Below are 8160 nucleotides of genomic sequence, written 5' to 3'. Positions count from 1 at the left end.
TAAGGATTCTATTTCCTAAAAGGAGTCAAACTTGCCTTCAAGAACTCTATATAAGGAGAGGAACTTCTCCTAACAAGGGATCTCTCTCGTTTTTTAGGCAATTTCTTTACATAATTCGTTCTCTCTCTCAAGGATTTCAAGCATCAAACAATTGTGCCAAGATTCAAGGAAGCCATCAACATAGTTGTGATACAGTTTTTATTCTAAAACTCTTCATCTTGTTTCTTTCTTTTATTATTGTCTTTAAATATGATGAATGTGCCAAGTATGATTGAGTTTAATTTAATTACTATGTCCAGCTAAACTCTTATACTAGGGATTTGATGTAACTTAATTCGATTCCAGTTTATGATATTAGATTTGTTTTTCTTTGTTCTCGTTATAAATTATTATTGTGCTTAATGCTTCCAGGCAGAAAATTTCCCCTGGATTGAGTTATTTCAATAACTACATTCGGGAGAAGGGTTATTGATATGAAAAAGATAATAATTTACTTGAGAATAATAACTTGATGCGGAAGCTATATGGTTTGACTCAAGGGAGGTTTTCATAAGTTAATGAATTATTAAGTTGTGAACTCACAAAACAACCATAAAACCTAATAATCTGATTTATGTTTAATTTCACTATTAAAGATAGGTAATTGAACTGAATTAGAATAACTAACAATAAATCGGGAGAGCTTGTTAGTGACTTTAGGGTTGTTCTCCTACTTGAACAATTAAAATTGATTAATGAACTAATAGAATAAGCTGGATAGAATTAAGTGAAATCAAATTCCCTAGTAGCTTAATCCTCTGATTTCTTTTCACTTGAATTTTTGTGTTTGATCTCCTCTAGTTTTATTTTAAAATTTTATTTACCTTACAGCGAATCTCTCTTATCGTCGTCTAAATAATAATAGGTTAACATAATTTTGGTACTTGATAAACAATCCCTGTGGATACGATACTCTCTTACTCTATATTACTTGTTGCGATTTCGTACACTTGCGAAAAACGCTGTCAAGTTTTTGGCGCCGTTGCCGGGGATTGGCGTATCAATATCAATACGAATTACCCTGTTATTAATTTAGACACTCTTTCGTTTTTATTTAATTTTCTTTTAAGTGCTGTTCCAGGTGTTTTATGCAAAGAAGATCAAGGACAACTGAACCTTTAGTCTTTGACCTAGAAATTGAAAGAACCTTTCGTAGGCACAACGCTGCAAGAAAAGTAAGAGAAATAAAACTCGATCAACAAGCAGACATGGCCAACGAAAACGAAAACATAAATGAGAACATAGTAGGACCACCACTTCAACATCCGGTCCGTACCTTGAGAGATTATACAACACCTAATCTGAATGGGACAGCCTCAAGTATTACAAGACCTAGGGTAGAAGCTAATAACTTTGAGATTAAACCTGCAATTATCCAAATGCTCTCTACCTCGATCCAATATGGAGGTTTGCCTAGTGAAGATCCTAATGCTCACATCACCAATTTTTTGGAAATTTGTGACACATTCAAACAAAATGGTGTTTCTGAAGATGCAATCAAATTAAGACTTTTTCCATTCACTCTTAGGGATAAAGCTAGAGCATGGTTACAATCATGTCTCGCTGGAAGTTTTACCACATGGGATGAATTAGCTCAAAAATTTCTAGCTAAATTCTTTCCATCCTCAAAAACCACCAAGTTGCGCAATGAGATAATGACATTTGCTCATCATGATCAAGAGAGCTTGTATGAAGCTTGGGAAAGATTCAAGGACTTGCTAAGAAAGTGTCCGCATCACAGTTTGCCCAAGTGGTTACAGGTACAAACTTTCTATAATGCTCTATCTCCTAATATTAAAATCACTTTAGATGCAGCTGCAGGTGGATCTTTTGAAAAGAAAGGTATTGATGAAGCATATGAGTTGATAGAGGAGATGGCAAGCAACAGCCACTACCAAAATAATACCGAAAGAAGAAGAACTGCAGGAGTCTATGAAATAGACGCCATTACAGCACTTAATGCCAAGGTAGATAACATGGTAAGGAAATTGGACATGTTAACTACTAACCCTGTGAATGCTGTTATGCAAATTTGTGATAGGTGCAATGGACAACATGGAATTGGGGAATGCATCATGGACTCTTTAAATCCACAAACTTTGGAGCAAGTGAACTATGTGATGAATCAAGGAAGAAAGAATTACCCTTATTCAAATTCATATGATAACAGGTTAAGGAATCATCCTAATCTATCCTATGGTAATCCTAACAATGCCTTGAATGCACCACCAGGTTTCCACCCTCCAGAAAAGAAATCCCATGATGACCTCCTCACTGCTCTTTCTAAATCACACATGGAATTCATGAATGAAACCAGAGAAAACCATAAAATCCAGCAAGCTGCAATCAGGAATTTGGAGATCCAATTGGGGCAATTTGCAAACATGATGGCATCTCGACCTCAAGGTACGTTACCTAGCAATACTGAAAAGAATCCAAAAGAACAAGTGCAGGCTATCACTTTGAGAAGTGGCAAACAATTAGATGAACCACCAAAGAAAGAAAAGGAAGTAAAAGAACAACCAAGGGTGCCTATCATTGACTTAGAGGAGAAAGAAAAGGTAAAACCTTATGTTCCCCCTGTCCCCTTTCCACAAAGATTAAAGAAAGCACAAGATGACAAGAGCTTCCTCAAGTTTCTGGATGTGTTTAAGAAGCTCCAAATCAATATTCCTTTTGCTGAAGCTCTTGCTCAAATGCCTAGTTATGCTAAATTCTTAAAAGATATCCTGAGCAAGAAACGAAAAATTGATGATCAAGGAACGGTAATGTTAACCGAGGAGTGCAGTGCAATTATCCAAAACAAACTGCCTCCAAAGTTAAAAGATCTAGGAAGTTTTTCTATCCCTTGTAACATTGGTAATCTTGACTTTGAAAAGGCTTTGGCAGATTTGGGTGCTAGCATTAATCTTATGTCCTATGAAGTTTTTAAGATGCTAGGTATGGGAGAGCTCAAACCAACAAGGATGTCTTTGCAATTAGCAGATCGTTCAATTAAATATCCTAGAGGGATTGTAGAAGACGTGCTTATAAAGGTAGGTACATTCATCTTTCCTGTTGATTTTGTCATTCTTGATATTGATGAAGACAGGGAAGGATCTCTAATCCTTGGAAGACCCTTTCTTGCAACTGCAAGAGCATTAATTGATGTTTATGAGGGTAAGTTGACTCTAAGAGTTGGACAGGAAGAGATTGTGTTTGATGTACTTAAATCTTGTAAACTCCCTATGGATCATGGAGACTGTTTTAGAATTGACGTAGTAGATGAATGTGTGGAAACCACTTTGCATGTTGAAAATAACACTAACGAATCAAGCATCTTGAATGAAAAAGAAAAGGAACTTCCTAAGCATGAACTGAAACAACTTCCACCTCATTTAAAACATGCATTCTTAGGAGAGAACCATTCTTTTCCTGTTATTATTTCTTCTCACCTAACGCTTGATCAAGAGGAAAGGTTGTTACAGGTTCTACAAGGGCACAAGAAAGCTTTAGGGTGGTCTATTTCGGATTTACAAGGAATAAGCCCAAGTGTGTGTATGCATAAAATCTTGATGGAAGAAGACTACAAACCTTCAATCGAACATCAAAGGCGATTGAACCCGAACATGAAAGAGGTAGTCAAGGCTGAAATTATTAAACTCTTAGATGCCGGCATCATTTATCCAATTTCAGACAGTAATTGGGTGAGTCCTGTCCAAGTTGTTCCAAAGAAGGGAGGTATGACTGTTATTTCTAATGAAAACAATGAATTAATCCCCACAAGAACAGTCACAGGTTGGCGTGTGTGTATAGATTATAGAAAATTAAATAAAGCAACACGCAAAGATCACTTTCCCCTTCCCTTTATTGATCAAATGCTTGAAAGACTTGCAGGATATCCTTTTTATTGTTTCTTAGATGGCTATTCAGGGTACTTCCAAATACCTATAGCCCCTGAAGACCAAGAGAAAACTACATTCACTTGTCCTTATGGCACTTTTGCCTATAGGAGAATGCCTTTTGGGCTATGCAATGCCCCTGCAACCTTTCAAAGGTGCATGATGTCCATCTTTTCTGATATGGTGGAAAAATTTATTGAAATATTCATGGATGATTTTTCTGTATTTGGTTCTTCCTTCGATGCATGCCTTCATAATTTATCTTTAGTGATGCAACGATGTGAAGATACTAACCTTGTGTTAAATTGGGAAAAATGTCACTTCATGGTTAGTGAAGGTATTGTCCTAGGGCATAAAATCTCTCAAAAGGGGATTGAAGTAGACAAGGCAAAAATTGAGGTAATTGAGAAACTACCTCCTCCTAACACAGTAAAAGGTATAAGAAGTTTTCTTGGGCATGCAGGGTTTTACAGGAGGTTCATAAAAGACTTCTCCAAAATCACTAAACCTCTTTGCAATTTGTTAGTTAAAGATGTTCCATTTGATTTTGACAAAGAATGTTTAGATGCTTTTAACAGGTTGAAGAAGGAATTAATCTCAGCCCCGATCATCACTACACCAGATTGGACTTTACCTTTTGAGCTTATGTGTGATGCTAGTGATCATGCTGTAGGAGCCGTTCTTGGACAAAGAAAAGACAAGAAGTTGCATGTTATTTATTATGCAAGTCGCACATTGAATGATGCGCAATTAAATTATGCAACTACGGAAAAGGAACTGCTAGCTATTGTTTTTGCTTTTGACAAATTCAGGGCATATCTAATTGGAGCTAAAACAATAGTCTACACAAATCATTCCGCCATTAAATACTTGCTGGAGAAGAAAGATGCAAAGCCGAGACTCATTCGTTGGGTACTTCTATTGCAAGAGTTTGACCTCGAAATTCGCGACAAAAAGGGGACCGAGAACCTCGTTGCTGACCATCTTTCCAGGCTTGAATTGGGGGAGGAAGATACAAGCGAGCTACAGATCAATGAAAGCTTTCCTCATGAGCAACTTCTTCTAGTAGCAAATGCTCAAACCCCCTGGTACGCTGACATAGTTAATTATCTTGTTTGCAAAATTCCTCCTCCAAATTTTTCTTACCAACAAAGGAAAAAATTTTTTCATGATATCAAATTTTACTATTGGGAGGAGCCATTTTTGTTCAAGTATTGCAGTGATCAGCTTTTCAGGAGATGTATACCAGAGACTGAAATAGAAAGTGTCCTTAAATTTTGCAATTCCATGGAATGCGGAGGCCACTTTGGAGCAAGCAAGACAGCTGCGCGTATACTAGAAAGTGGTTTGTATTGGCCTAATCTCTTTAAAGATGCTTATAACTATGTTCGTCTTTGTGATCGTTGTCAAAGGTTAGGTAACATTTCGAAGAGACATGAGATGCCCCTAAATAGCATCCTTGAAGTCGAAATCTTCGACGTATGGGGTCTGGACTTCATGGGACCGTTTCCGCCATCATATTCAAACCAATACATTCTAGTGGCGGTGGATTATGTGTCAAAATGGGCAGAGGCTGTTGCTCTTCCAAATAACGATGCCAAAAGTGTAATGAGCTTCATCAAGAAAAACATTTTTACAAGGCATGGTACTCCTAGGGCAATAATCACGGATGGAGGTAAGCATTTTTGTAATAAGTATTTAGATTCCCTTCTTGCAAAATATGGTGTCACTCATCGTGTAGGTACTCCATATCATCCTCAAACAAGTGGACAAGTAGAAGTAACTAACAGGGAAATCAAGAAGATCCTCGAAACCACTGTTGGACAATCACGAAAGGATTGGTCCAAAAAGCTAGACGATGCTCTATGGGCCTACAGAACGGCATTCAAAACACCTATAGGTATGTCTCCATATCGCATGGTGTATGGTAAGGCTTATCATCTTCCTGTAGAGTTAGAACATAAGGCGTTTTGGGCCATTCAATTTCTTAACTTCAATGCAAAGGAAGTTGGTCAAAAGCGATTGTTACAATTAAACATGATGGATGAAATGCGCCTCCATGCTTATGAAAGTGCCAAAATATACAAAGATCGCACCAAACAATGGCACGATAAGCGTATTATCATGAGGGATCTGAAGGTAGGCCAGTAGGTATTGCTCTATAACTCTAGGCTCCGTTTATTCCCTGGTAAGTTACGTTCTAGATGGTCTGGACCATTCACAATAAAGGAAATCTTTCCTCACGGTGCAATTGAAATAGTGGATGGTAAGACAAATCGAAGTTTCAAGGTGAATGCTCAACGTCTGAGAAGCTATCATAATGACAACTTCGAACCCATCAAGAGTGCGATCGGTCTCGCTTAGCCTAAACTAGGATAAGTGCGTCGAACTTAACGACGTTAAACAAAAGTGCTTGTGGGAGACAACCCATCTAATTTTTCTTATGTGTTCTGTTTTATGTTTGATTCCATTTATGTGTTTTGTTTTATGTTTTATTTGCAAAAAAAAAAAAAAAAAAAATGGAAATCCAGAACAGAGCACGCCCGGGCCGTGCTAACTGGCACGCCCGTGTCATTAAAAAGGGTCAATCACACTTGAAGGTCAGAGAAGAGCACGCCCTAACCGTGCTAAGAGGCACGCCCGTGCTACTGAAGAAGGGAAAAGACACTTAAGAGTCAGAGACAAGCACGCCCAGGGCGTGCCAGATAGCACGCCCGTGCTATCCACAGGCAATTTTCAATTCAAGAGGCAGGGAAGAGCACGCCCAAGCGTGCCCATCAGCACGCCCGTGCCAGGTACGCCCTTTCTTTCACTTGCAGGTCAGAGGAGAGCACGCCCAGGCCGTGCTTATCAGCACGACCATGTCACGATCAGACACCCTCATTTATTGGCGCCCCTATTTAAAGAGCACGCCTCTAACTGCCCCACTTCCCATCTCGCACGCCCTAGCCGTCACTTCTCTTCTCTCAAATTTTCTCTCTTCTTCTCCTTTCTTTCTCAAATCAAACACCCTCCACACCAAATTTTCAAATAATCATCTCCAACCATGCCTCCTAGATACAAACGTAGCAGACCCGCATCCTCAGTTGCCGCTCGAAAACGCCCAACTGCGCGATCCACCACGGATCTCAACCTCCTTCACCTCCTGCACTTCCATTCGACTTTGCCTCATCAGATCAACAAGAAAGGTACACAAAATTATCTCTTCGGCCTATTTTACCGAATAGATTTATTGATGAGACTGCTTTAACACAAGTGGGTCTTAGAGATATTGTGTTAGAACCTCTTAGGCGAATAGGGTGGGGACAGTTTCTTGAAATGAAGGATTTAGTTTATGCTCCATTAACTCTGGAATTTTTAAGTTCTTATTCTTCTTTTATCCGGTTTTTGCCAACATCTCCACCAAGCAAAATTCGTTTTCGGCTTCTTAGTCAGGATTTTGAACTGTCTGTAAATGAAATTAGCCAAATTTTCGGATTCCCCACAGAAAATAGTCAAATTCAAATATCTAGTGATTTTAGTGCACGCAATACTTGGCGAAGTTTTACAGGTGAAGTGAATTATAATCCTAGATATTCGAAGGCGTCCAAATTGAAAAAAACCTTCCTTGCGGTATATTCATAAATTTCTGTCAAATACTATTTTTGGAAGAAGTGAAAGTGATGGGTTGTTAGGTTTAAATGAGCTATATTTTCTATGGGCGATTGAAAATGGAGTCTTGTTGAATGTTGGGTATTGGCTCTGCCAGAGATTTGCAAAAGTGGCTCGAGCCGACAAAGGAGCTATCATGATGGGGTGTTTTGTGACCCGAATTGCTAGCTATCTACAGGTTTGGAACCCGGCTAGGCCAATTTATGATAGTGTCGGAGGGGGGCGTGGTACCAGGTTAGATGTAGATGTTATGATTCATATGAAGTTGATTGAAAAAGTTGGGGATGCATATCGAGTAGTAGGTGTTCCAGAGAATGATTCTGATGATGAAGGAGCCGAGGCCGCAGGCGATGCTGACATGGAGGAGGATATCCCTCCACCTTTTGCCTCTTCTTTTGGTGCAGGTACATCTGGTGCTGGTCCATCGTTTCAAGGCACCTCCAACATGTCAAATGATGAAGTCCTTGCAAGGATGATGTCTCGAATGGACCTCTTTGACACGCGCCTTAACGGAATGGAAACAATGATCACAGACCGTTTCCAGTCCATTGAGATCATGAATGGCAGTCTTGACTCTAGGATGGACACC

The 8160-nt window shown here is 39.1% G+C and overlaps 1 non-coding gene across 1 annotated transcript; it reads right to left on the bottom strand.

Moving 5' to 3' along the window:
• Nucleotides 1-1676: 1676 nt before the first annotated feature.
• On the bottom strand, nt 1677-1782 carry LOC149494294 (small nucleolar RNA R71). Its single transcript, XR_016322327.1, has one exon. It is a non-coding gene; the product is annotated as a small nucleolar RNA R71 (small nucleolar RNA).
• Nucleotides 1783-8160: the final 6378 nt, after the last annotated feature.

This window comes from Jatropha curcas, chromosome 8 (assembly GCF_041381405.1).
Source record: "Jatropha curcas cultivar XTBG-Jc1 chromosome 8, XTBG_Jcur_1.0, whole genome shotgun sequence".
Taxonomy (NCBI): Eukaryota; Viridiplantae; Streptophyta; class Magnoliopsida; order Malpighiales; family Euphorbiaceae; genus Jatropha; species Jatropha curcas.
This window is presented reverse-complemented; position numbering and strand designations above follow the sequence as displayed.